The sequence below is a fragment of the Anopheles coluzzii genome, chromosome 3, assembly GCF_943734685.1.
Source record: "Anopheles coluzzii chromosome 3, AcolN3, whole genome shotgun sequence".
Classification (NCBI taxonomy): Eukaryota; Metazoa; Arthropoda; class Insecta; order Diptera; family Culicidae; genus Anopheles; species Anopheles coluzzii.
In genome coordinates this window covers 38049945-38063490 of record NC_064671.1, presented here as the reverse complement: position 1 = coordinate 38063490, position 13546 = coordinate 38049945, and the positions used below count along the sequence as shown (strand labels likewise).

The following is a 13546-nucleotide window of genomic DNA, read 5'->3' as shown; positions in this document are numbered from 1 at the left end:
ATTTTTGTTTCATTTCTTTTTTGTACACAGTGTCCTGAGCAATGTAGGTCAAAATAGACGAAACATTTTATTTTGTTTGGTATCGTTTTCAGTTTCGCCTTTCGTTATCACTTGTCACTTTTTTCTCTAAGAATCCCAATTAAAATGACAAACAAAATGAAGAATTCACAAACAAGTAGTTTCTTGTGTGCCTCTTTTTTTCTTCTTCAAGTAGTCTCCAACGCTTCCGGCCTAAAGTGACACCCGCTTCCGTGACATTCCCCTTTGCAATAGCCTTACCTACCGACAATTCAATTAAAAGTTTCCTCTTGTTAATTTGCCAAAACAATCACGAACAACAGACACACCCACACATCTACATACAAACCGTTCAAAGCTGATGACGCGTTTGGGGCCAATAGGCTGCACGGCGGTGAATGGGGACCGGGGGAAGCTTTTCATCTCTTCCGGCGCAAAAAGGGGCCTGGCAAACGTTTCGGGCAGACGGAATTTCAAACCCATTTTCCATACATCCGAACACTGCAGCAATTTTAATTGTTGCCCTGTGTGGCCTTCCGCTCCCGTTTACCAGCCGTCAATCCCCCTTTGCCCACGGCGAACAGACGAATCTGATACCGCGCCATGCCATCCATTACATCATCACTCATTTTAATCCATTTTTCATTCCTTTATGCTTCTGCTGATGAGCCGGAAGTTTGCATCTGTGTTCCGGCATTTCTGGACAAGGCATTCAAATGTTTCCGCACATAATGCGCAAGCCGACCCGTTCCGGGTCCCGCCCAGCGTTGCGGAGTTGAGGAGTTGAATCACTCACAAGCGAAATGCACCAATGGACCAATGCAGGGAATGGACGGGAGAGGGTACGAAAAACGCACCAACTTGCCGCGAAGGACGCGTACTATTTGCTGCGCTTAGACCAGGTGGAAGGCGGAAGCACTTGGCAAAAATGGCAAATTGGGGTGCAGATAACTTTGGAGCATACATTTCTGCAATCTCTCCTCGGTGGTTTCGGTGGAACGTATTTTTTGCTGCTTATTATAAATGAATTTCTCGATTGTATGAGCCGGCTGATTCACCATTCCATCGATGGTAACCTAGTGGATGGTTTCACATACAGCTGAATTACCGTCAATTAGTGCAATGTACATATTTAGTTTTGCACGAGAAATATTTTATACATGCCGTAAAATAACTATCATACCTCATGCATTGAATAATTCGCTTTTATCATCGTATGTAGAGCTTTGGATAGCATTTATTTGAAAGTGTTTATTTTTAATTTCAGTCACAGTCACAAAGGATTAATTTGAAGATCACTTTTTGGGAGGGATTATATTTTATTTTCTTTCATTTATTTCATTTTATTACGATAGTTAATTTCACTGCTAACGACAGTTTTCAAGTCTCCATTTTCAACAGTATCATTTAGTTAGAGAGCTAATCGTTGTATTATATAGCAGGCTAACTTTAAATGGCCACTTAGAACATATCTTATCAAATCCACTGTTGTCCGGCTTAGTTTTTAATGTGGACAGCAAATTGGTCTAGAAAATGTCGATGGTAGGCAACTGGGAGATGTTGGACCGGTTCACGTACTAGGATATCGAAATCATATCGAAATATCATATCGAAATCATATCATATCGAATCGAAATCTAATCGAAATTCAGCCAAAATTCACTTAAAATGGTGGCAATGAGTTTTGGCGTCATTGCTTGCCGCTGTGAAACCAGTGAACGCGATTTCTGCTTCCTGATATGGTTGTTCATGTTCCACAGGTACTATTTCACTGTTTGGCCGGTCATATGGACCTCCCAGTTAAGCTAACGCAACAGTGTAATCACCATGTTTCTCGATCTTCATTTTCAGCTTCCTTTGGAACCTTAAGTCGCTCAGAGTCGTCTGCCATTCGAAACCGGCCGTTCTTTCGATGCCTTGATTGTTGTCTAATAACGCAAAGATGTTGTAGTTATCAGGCATATACGACGTCCACCAACTGCCGCACGGTGACTGTTGTTTGATCCCGCACCGTCCTGAACGAAGATGGCTTTCTTTTTTGACCATCGACTAGAGTTTAGAGTTAGAGGTTATAGCTCGACTGATAGAGGTGTCAAATTTGGCTACTGACTTATGGGATACTTTTATTAAAAGTGCAATTAACATTTTGCTAGTGCGGTTTATATTAAGATCATGTTATCTTCACTGATTACAAATTTTTCAGTTCTTTCACACATGACAGCTTATGAAAAACAACTAGCTGGCAGTAAATAATTCAGTTAAAATTAGAAAGTAACTCGATAAATTCTGTACAGACTTTTTAAAGATTTTAACAAGACGGCCTTTTTGAACCGTTCCTCCTGCTTAAAAAAAACTATTTCAAGAATTCAAAATATTTCATTTTTGACATTAGGCACTCATTACAGATCTCAAAAATTAAATCAATACATGTCAAAAAATCGATTGAAACATAAACCCTTATGTTCTAAAATTGTATTGACAAATGTGTAAAATTAATACTAATTTATGTATAGTTACATAAATACTGGCATTCTTATTTTGTATGTTAAATACAAAAAAACATAAATGTAATGCAAACGATCAATGTGTAACGCATGTAATTATATGCTCATGAGATAACAATTCATATCTTTTATTATCTTACGCTTCCTTCATTGGTCTAATTTCCATTCACTCAACTAAACCGAAATATATTTTACAAAACGTGTTAAAAAATATCATACTACTACACCCCAAAGCCCTTTGCATCACGTGTTGCTTCGAAAGCGTACGTTGTTCGTTGTACCTTCAAGCCCATTTCCCGCTGGTCGCATTAGCCACTAAATGTAATAACTTGTAAAGTGTTCTCACGAGAATACCACGAAACGCTTGTTCTCACGAGCATAGCGGTGCGATCATGTGCACGTAAGCTTCGGTAGATCCGAAAGGTATTTCGCCGATCGGCAAAAGCTCGTAAACCATAATCCCACCGAGGGCCTCCCCGAAGCGTCCCACATTGAAGGTACACTAACTACACCAGTGCCAGTGAAACTCATTCATTGGTTGGTGTTTATTTTTCGGGCACGGTAAGGCACGGTCCCAGTACACTCATTTGTAGCGTGTCGTGCAGCAAACTTGCTGGGTTTTTCATTCTAATCGACAGCTTCCGGCTAACGGAAAGCTCTTCGTTGTTGCCCTGTTTGCAAGCATTCAATAAAAGGAACATTACATTTACTATGAACGATAGTTAGAACGACCCGTCCCTCGCTACCCATCGATATCTTCTCAACAGATACGCTTCTAAAAACTAAAAGCTTCTATCGCATCTTGCAACATCAATTGAGCCGTTTAGCCTCGAAGTAGGGAAGATTACTGTGCACCAGTTTGCGAAGAAAAGCTTTTTAATCCCTACCATTTACACACTCATCCATTTCTTTCCTTCCTTGCTTTATGCTCATCAATTTTATCATTTATTTTGATAAAACTTTTTCCCTTATTTCGAATAGTCGGATCCTGTATTTCATGGTCGATTTTCCGAGCGCCATGTGCTACGCCATTCCCGTGCGCGCTCGGTGCAAATGATTAAGTTTTTACACTTCCTGATGGACGGATGCAGCCCGCCAGCTGGATGCAGTTTTATTCGCGTTACACGATCTTTCTCCCTCGTTTGTATCTCCCTCCGTCCGGCCAAAATGGCAAAGAGAAGGAACTATCGGCGCGCCCCACCACGCTATCCAATTTGAAAGCCCCTGTCGTGGGGGAGCTTAACAGAGAGAGAGAGAGAGAGAGAGAAAGAGAGAGAGAGAGAGAGAAAGAGAGAGAGAGAGAGAGAGAAAGAGAGAGAGAGAGAGAGAGAGAGAGAGACGAACTGAACAAAAAAAACGTACATAGACACAGACACCACCGTTACCATCTGGCAGCTTACGCTTGAAATGAAGAGAATTTTATTGGAAGCGGAAAACGTGCGAATTTCACCAGCCGTTATCGGACTTCCGCATGGCTTTCGGTATCACGATAATGGGCTCACACCCTCATTTCTTTCCTTCACCCATTTCTTTACCCTCAGCCTCAGAGTCGGTAGTCGGTGGACTTTGAATCATTTCTTCAATTTTTGGTACCTCAATTCCGCTTTTCTACCGTTCCATTCAAGCGTACATTTTCTTCGTTAACATTATGTTGTTAAGATTTCTTTTCTCCTGTGTAGAGATTATAGGGTGGAAAAATCTCACTACAGAACGGTTCTAGTTTGCTTCTCGATGCGAACTTCTACCTCTACTTTGCCAGGGAAACTTCTTCGCTACTTCATAAACTAACGCATTTTCTTCCTTTTTGCCCTCCATTTTCCACTCCCCAACACTTCGTATTTCAACGAGAGCGGCAACTTTGCTGGCAAGCAAAAGAAAAACTTTACACTAAATCTTTTTACTGCACCGGAGATAATCTATCCCCTCGCTTTGGGATCTCCCCCCACCATTGCGATGCGCTTGTCCGGCGAGACACGTAATATGCTAATCGTTTTCATTTCCTTGTGCCATTAAGTTTGCGTTCGTCGCTCCACTCGTGGGGGTGGCAAATGCACGGCGGGCGGTTGCACAAAGTAAGTGCACTTTCGAAAGGGAGTAAGTTTGTGTCCACAATCTGCATGCTTTAGAGTAATTCAATAGAATCGGCACACTTAATGTACATGCGGGAGGCTAGGTCGGCGACTGGCACGTGCGACGAAGAAAGCCGACGAACAAGCAAATTGGAAAGTTTCGGGTGGCGATGCTTGCAAAACAAGCGAAAAGGGTATATAGACGCAATAAACAACATGAATTGTTTTGAGTAGTTAAGTTTATCTATCAACAGGCTGGGGTGGTTAATGCGAGTAGAGTAAAGTAGTGGAGGGGCTTTTATTGAGCGTCTCAACGACAAATACTTAGAAAAGATGAAAAACGCCACTTAATTGCTTAGCTATTAGCACCCTTATTTGGCTTGCATCCATGGAACTCTTTTGACCTAAAGATATTTACGACACGTGGCTCAAATCTAGAATAGACTAAGCTTCCTGCAAACGATTTTAATTGTTCTTCCGGTGGAAAAACTACAATCGAGAATAGATACAGTGACTTAAAACCTTTAAATGATCAACGCTTGTAACAACTGTTATTCCATTCCTTAAAAAAAAACAAGAGAAGAAGAAGAAGTCATCTACTCCATGGGGCTTATTTTATTTTTTTACTCGATTCGAGTTGAGTCGAGAAATTTGTATCAATTGCTCTTTGAATTATGCTTGTTCTTTTAGAAGTTTTTAGAAGGTAGCGAGAATCAATCGAGATGGGCAGCTGGCATCGCAATATGCGACAGTTAGCCAGACCAACTCTCGGAAATGACTTAACAATATACAGTGGCCGGCAATATAAAGTGGCCACTACTTACAATTTTACATTTTTTCCATTTTTTCCGTGAAAAATGAAGTTACTATACTGCTTTATTTTTTGAAACATTGTTCGTGATATGCTTAAGAATGCGCAGTACCATAGCATGGCAAAAATGAGAAGTTTGATTCAATAAAAAATATTTTTTCCAAAATTGATCAAAATCACTGTGCCAAAATAAAGTGCCCACTTTATTCATTCTATAGAAAATATTTTTCTGAACAAATATAACATCAAATTTATAATTTATATGCGTTCCTCTCGCATTCTTTACATTTTTGAGGATCTTTGACATATTTTTTTTTGTTTTATTTGCACATATTTGGCATTTGTTCTTCCTAGGAGTATTTCAGAGCTTTAACATATTTTGTTTTTTCCTAATCACGTCATTCTCACCACATTTGCATCAAAATTTGCACACGAAATCTCGATAGGATTAAAGTTAAGACTAAGTAGGAGCCATTAAAGAAGTTTTATTCGATTTGAATGAAAAAAAATTAAAAAATTCTTTGTTTTAACTTGAGTCGTCTTCCTGTTGTAACATAAATTTATTTACTAACTCCGTAATTTTCACAGAAAACAGATAAATTCACACAGGATGCTTATGCAGGTATAAGCTTTCATTATGCCGTCGATTCATACCATGCTCTCCACTCCTCGCATAGAAAACCCCTCTCTGGTCATCACATTGCACTCTTCATACATATTGGTTTGTTGGATCGCGTCTAGATATTTTTGAACATCAGTTCTAATTTGGACTCATCTGTCAAAATATCAGTTTTTCAACAATCTAACGATATATCTGCATGTTCTTGATCATATTGAAGCCAATTGGCTTTGTTAGATTGCTGTAGCTCGAGCGAGGAAGTTGAAGGACGCCACATCTAACGGGCAGTAAATTACGAAAATTGCAATGTGATAGCTAGGGGGTGTTTATCTTCAGGAGTAGCGTAAAAACTGGTGTGAATCGAAAGTACAACTATGGCTGATACCTTTTTTAACATTCTTCATCAATACTTTGGGATATTTCTTTTAAAAAAATGGGGTTTGAAAGCTAAAAACATGTTCCTACAGGCTAACATCTCAACACACACAATCAATACAAAAACATTTCTCTATTAGTATCGTATGAAACACCTTGCATGTCCTCCATGAAGTCTAAATCTTGGTTCCATCGAGAATTTGAGGCAGATTCTATGTGCTAAGGTGGATAAAACTGGTGTCACAAACAAATAAATTGAAATTTAAAGCTCTGGATAACGCTTGAGAAGAACCAGATGCAAAAACTAGATGCAGAACTAGATAAACCTTTAAAAATTAGAAAAAAATACGCCAAAGATCATCGAACATGTAAAGAATGCAAGAAGAACGCATATAAATTAAAAGTTTGATGTTATATTTGTTCAGAAAAATATTTTCAGTACAATGAATAAAGTGGGCACTTTATTTTGGCACAGTGATTTTGATCAATTTTGGAAAAAATATTTTTTCTTGAAGCAAACTTCTCATTTTTGTCATGTTATGGTACTGCACATTCTTAAGCATATCACGAACAATGTTTCAAAAAATAAAGCAGTACAATAACTTCATTTTTCACGGAAAAAATGGAAAAAATGTAAAATTGTAAGTAGTGGCCACTTTATATTGCCGGCCACTGTACATACAACACTAGAATCTTGGCAAGATAAAAATTGCTTTATCAGTTTTGATGTTGGTTCACATAATTTGGTTTTACTGATGATTAAATGATTTTTTTTCCTATTCATTCCCATCTATTTCCGATGAAGGTTTTGATGTCGAGAAGGACAGGTTTTTTAATCGACTCTGCAATCGATAGAACATGTAGATGTTTTCACGGATAGAACACGTCTACTTAACACACTTCTTTGGAATCCTTTGGAAACCGCATTTAGTTTAGCGGGATAGTTTAGTTCAAAAGTAGATCTGATTTACTTAGCAATATTCAAATCGACGTTGAGACATTTCGAGTTAAAGAATAGAATAAGCATCAATATCTCAACAGTAAAATTGGGGAAAAAATTGTCATAACAAACAATATTTCATAGAACCTCTGTTATGTAGCTAAAGTCTACCAAGGAATCGATCAGTCGGTTGAAAACCTCGGTTTGTGACAACTGATAGTGAAACTGATGGGGGCACCACCAGTGGCCCATCCAGCAAATTCAGATTTACGTAGGATTGTACCCACTTTTAAAGTAATCTAAGATCACCAGGTCAGCATCGATAACAGCCTATGTCTAAGAACCTATCGCGGACGAAGCTGGAATATCGTACTTTTACTCACATAGGTTTCCTAACCATGGACACTGTCCAAATCTGACAAAATCCTCTTGGTCAAATTTGAAAGCCATTTAGACATATTTTTGGCCCGGATGTGTCAAAGGACAACGAGGAAGCTGATACAACGACGAGCTATACGAGATATATGGCGATCTTACTATCGAGCAACGTATCAAGCTCACCATTCTCCGGCGAACTGGCCATGTTGTACGCATGTCACAGCCCGTAAAGTCCTAATAGGACGTCCATAAGGATAGAGGAGGCCGAGTTGAGGAGGCAAGCAAGTGTGAAGTCGTCCGCCAATAAAGCCGGGATAAAGGATTGGTAGACGAAAGCGTGAGACCATGAGCGGTTTGGCAACAGCCCAAGGCCGCAAAGCGATTGTAGCGACGGCTAAGTAAGTAAGTAAGCATTTATTGGAACCGAAATCATACTGATAACAGCCATGAGCTGAGAGAGTACATATGATGTATATGACATAAACAATCAGTTCTCGTTCTTGCTTGTTTCCAACTTTTATAGCTAATAATCCTGCTTTAGAATAGGATTTTTTAGTTAAGCGCTACGCTAAATTCGGACATTTTAAACTGGTTTTTGAAATGTTTACATGTTACAGAATAATGTAGTTTAAATAAAAGCTTTGGATGGCACACAAATAAGAGTCTGGTCAGCAACATGAATTAGCAGTAGTATGAACTTGGAAATAGACAATATTATCCTTAACTATATTTCAACCTTTATTTCAAAATATAATGGTTAAGGTGTCCAAAGTAAAAAATATAAGCGTAAAAATTAGCATCTCCACATAAAAAAATTATCATAATATTTTATGATTACTTGAAGAATATATTGAAGCGTATCGATAAACCCCTAATGGCAATTCGGCAAAGATAGCGTGAAGTCACTATCGTGTTCAATCAGTTTGTATTGCTTTCCGAAATAATAAGCACAAACTCAAGCGTATGGCAAACTTCCTCTATTGAACCCGATGAAATGCTTGACAAAATGGGAAACAAAACAACTCCGAGTTAAAAACAAACAAAAAACCCGCGTCGGATCATCCTGCAACTATCCGGGTCATCAACGCCATTCACCATCATCGTTCAATATTGCACGCAAAGAAAGAGAGAAAGCGAGAATGAGAGTGAGAGAGGGTAAGAGCGAGATAGATGATTGTATGGATCAAACTAAAAAAATGCAAAGGGAAGCTTATTTCATCTAATATGCAAATATATCCTAACGCTTACTCAGCCTCCTACGTTGCAGAGTGGATCCATTTTTATGCCCTTTCTATCGTGGCGTAGCACCAGCATCGGGCGCTAGCTGTATATGATGAGCAAATGAAGAGCTCCCACGGGCATTGGGTCGTTTTAACTTATGCACGCTTTTATGCACCGACCCGTGTGCATAATCCTTCGCGTTTCATTCACCCATCAAATCCACGGCAAAGGCTAAGCGTCACTACGTAATGTAAATCCATCGCTAGGCGGATGCGCGCGAATCTTGCTGCCCACCCTGCTCCCCCAATGACGGTACTGATCCCGATATACTGCGCTCACCCGGCAGTGGTCATTAATGATGCAATTGTGCTGAAGATTTAAATTGCCGAAAGTTTTGATTGCATTTTTATAATCCGATTATGGGCGTACATGCAGCGTGTTTGTATGTGTTTATAATGGAAATGGGTTTAGTTTTTCAATTAATGGGTTATGAAAATGGATAGCTTAGAGTTTGGTTCGAGTTTCTAGTGAAACAACGGCCACAGCATACATTTGCCGCAATGCATTAATCAATAATACTAATGCACCACAAAAGCAGCTTGAACTATTCCTTCATGTCATTATCAAACGTATTCAGTGGTTTAGCTCATGTAAATACAAAGAATGCATCCAAATCACTCTGCTTCAAGAACACATGCACATGCTGCATAATTGATGATCCTCTTGACAGTGTGAAATCCTTGCGTCGAACAAAACATTGATGGCCTTTTGATGTATTTTTCACCCTGCACAAGTGAAGCGATAATTGCATTAATTATGCACTGAGTGGGCCAACATTGTCCAAACGCACGACAGGCCAGAAGAATTATTTGACTCTCTAGAGACCCTTGCCAGAAGATCTTTTGCTTTAATGATTCAGAACTCATTATTACCAATTCGGGATGAAGTTTTACTCGTTTAATCTGCATAGCGATTGATTCTCGCACTATTGCGAGGGCCAAAACATTGAGGGCCCTGTGCTGTGCGATTAATGAAATATATAGTAAATATTTGTTTAAATAAAAAGGTAATGTCCCATCATGTATGTGACAATTCTTCATTTTTCTCTTGTTTCAATGTGTTGTTTTAATGGACATTTATTATATATATTAATGTTATGGAGATAAAGGATTAAAATAACGAATGTGGAGCGCCGTTTATCCGGGCTCATCGGAACTCTACCTCGCCCGGATACTCAAATAACATGGATAATGGGTCAAAGTAGATATTTAATCATTATTTCCTGATTTTTTTAAAATGTATCTTATGTTTTCATAAAAATTTGCCAATTTTAATGAATTTTATGTTTTTGAGAATAATTAAAGTTGTTGGTATGACAATGTGGTCTGATAACCGTTTTTTTAAATATCCACCGCAATGTCACCCTGTATTGAACTGTCATTTCTCAACAGTACGGATAAACGTACAGCCGGATAAAAGGTACCCGTATAAACGGCGCTTCACTGTAATTTCAGATACAGATCACATGGAAAATAAATTGTGTTGTTTTGATAGTAAAGAATAATGAATAGCTCTTCTTGTCTTGAATCTTGTCTGCTTATAAAATCCGATGTCCCGTTTTTTTCATCAACTCTGTCTAGTCTAGTGATGGGTAAAGTTGACAAAAATTAAGAATCGTCTCCGATCTGACTACGGAATGTAGGTCAACCTAGCATTATCCGGAGTTGTGCGGAGTCGGCCTTCGAAACAAAGACTTGTATACAAAGTGCACGCGCTAAGAGAAAGACCCCAACGAAATGAAATGCCTGATCACAAGCATATTGCTTCGGACAGCTCCAGTTGACTCCGACCGACTCCGATTTCGGACGACTCCGGATAACTCTGACGTAACTAGTGGTTCCCATTTTACCGGAGTCGAAATCGGAATAACAACAGCCGGAATTGGATCGGAGACTTTAGTGCGCTCCAGAGAGCACATCACAAGTCTGATCAGCCTACAGTGATGAGTATTCAAAATCGGACCCTTTTTTTTATTTCTCGTAAGGACGGCCTAGTTGGCCGTATCATTATATCGGACACTTTTACGAAATCAGACATATTTACGAAATTCACATTGAAGCCCAGCCGCTCTTCCTACTTTGCGTTCCATATATCTTTCCTAGAATTATAAATCGTCATAAAAACTGTGCAGTTGGCTTCTTTTATTACCTTTCTACACGGGAATGTGAAATAAGAATCAAAAATAAACTTTTATACGGGAATAATGGAGGTAACATAATGACATTCTTCATGGTACAAAGAGCGTCCGAATTGGAAGTGTCCGATATTGAATACCCACCACGGTATATATATTTAAGGTTATAAGAATTGTATATAAAAGTCAGTTGAAATACTGAATTATTTAACTAAAGTAATCATCGGTATTAAGAAACAACCAGTGCATAAAAGTTGCAAAAATTGACATAATTGTGCAAAGAGAGGAAGCATTGAAAGTAAAAAATGAAAAAATTGAAAGGTCAACCAATTTGTAATACGTAAGGTTATGTAAGAAATCCGTTTAAATTCATTGATTTTTATAGCTTCAATTTTCACTCCTGCATAATTTAACACAAATAAACGTGGAGAAATAATGAAATATAAATTATGTGTATCTGAGAGAGAACAAAATTATAGGAAAAAAGGGCAATGAGGGTATTGTTGTTTCTATTTTTGTTATTCTCCACCAAACTTAAGAATTATTTTATTATATTTTGGTTCTTCTATTTATCCATGAATTATAATTCTTTCAAAATATATCGCATTAATATTCAAAAAATATCTATTAATTAATAAATTATGTACAGAGTGCCCCTTCTTATAGTTGCATGTTAATATTGAGTTCTAGTTTCATAGTTTCATGTCATAATCGTCATGATTCAGTTCGTTTTGTAGTAAATGTGACATGAAAAGGACATCTTAATATCGTTTTCACGCTGCCAAATATTCATTGATTCACGTGGAAACCTCATTTACACGTAAAAAATAACTTTATCAAATGCCTTTGAACCGAAATAACCACTCAAGAAAAAAAAAGTTTTTACTTAAAAGCTATTAACAAAAATATTGCTGATCCTCTCCTACATTACGAGTACATATTTTAGAACGGTCTTGTAAATTGTCGGTAAAATTCGTTTGCCCGTATTGAAATCGGGCAAACAATGTACGTGCCAACGTTTATTGCGCACATTGGTTTGTGACGCCACATCTCGAAATCTATAGCCTTGTTCTCATTGTAATAAAACAAAATGTTTCTCATTACATGGCCAGTTGGTCCTTCACCATCGGCTAGAAAAGATCGACACCCAGACCCAGACGTCGGAGAAGAATGCTTTAAAGAAAAAATCAACAAAAACATTGTTAACGCTTTACGCCCGATACCTCAAAGATTTAAAACCTCAACGAAGCGAAGAAAATCGACCAAAGCCGAACCGAAATCGTATCACAACCCCAAAATAAATGCATATTTCACCCCAACCAAAAAGAAAAACAATGTAGTTTAAACCTCGCGGCACTGGTATAGGTTGCCAGACGTTAGAAAGAAACAAAAAAACAAAACAAAAAAAAAAGATCACCATGACCAAAAGACACAACCCGGACCAGAAACATAAAATCGCCAGTAAAACTTTAATGCAAATTGAATTTTATGCTTAGCCCACAGCAACACACTGGCTACCCCCACGAGCGTAAGCGATACTTTTTCTTCCGCTGGCTAAGTTTTGTTGTGGTGGTTAAATTTGTTTCACCGTCTTCCACCGTAACCTCTGGGTTCGACCGTGCAGGCCAAAAACTGTCTTTCGTTTAAAATTATTCTGCTTTCGCCGACCGTAAACATTTGTTACCGTACACCCACGATTCGCGAACGGTGGCGCACAAGGAAGCAACGACCTTGCACAGACGATTCTTCCGGCTAGGCAAAGTTTAGAATGGTGTCACTTCGCTGGTATTTGGTGATCTTCTTTTTTGTTGTGCTGAACCGTAAGATCGATGCTGGTTGGGTCGAACCATTAGTGTGAAAAGTAGGTTTGAAAATTATGAGACTTTGTAAAAAAAAGAAGAAGAAAAGTGTTAATGACTTAGAGTATCAAATATTCGAAATCAAGCATTATCATTATGATGCTATGAAAGCTAAATTGAATACAGCAAATAAACTACAATTGAATAACAATTTATTTTAGATTCTACTTAAATCGTTCAATATATATTTTTAGTTACAAATACCACTGTTTTGATAGTTCCGTTAGACGGTCTCTGATCTAAAACAAATCAAATTCCCATCACTCCATTATTGTGTAGCGTATTTATTTCGAGCATTGTATTCGTGTATGTGTGTAGAAGAAATTAGCATCCATGTCTTAGACAGCGACAAACACATGCTGGAACTATGGAATCAAAAGGGAAAGTGAATAAATGCACGAACGCTGAATGTAGTTATTTATAACAACCACACTATCCATGGGCCCGGATAGCTCAGTCGGTAGAGCGTTGGACTTTTAATCCAACGGTCTAGGGTTCAAGTCCCTATTCGGGCGGTGATGAAACACTTTTATAAATCGCACGATCTGATCTTTACAG

At 38.4% G+C, this 13546-nt stretch overlaps 1 protein-coding gene and 1 non-coding gene across 2 annotated transcripts in view; one reads left to right on the top strand and one right to left on the bottom strand.

Annotated features, from left to right (window-relative positions):
* LOC120957747 (uncharacterized) overlaps positions 1 to 13546 on the bottom strand; it is a 457854-nt gene that overhangs the window by 168137 nt on the left and 276171 nt on the right. The gene's annotated exons all lie outside the window — the stretch shown is intronic.
* On the top strand, positions 13431 to 13503 carry Trnak-uuu (transfer RNA lysine (anticodon UUU)). The gene has a single exon. It is a non-coding gene; the product is annotated as a tRNA-Lys (tRNA).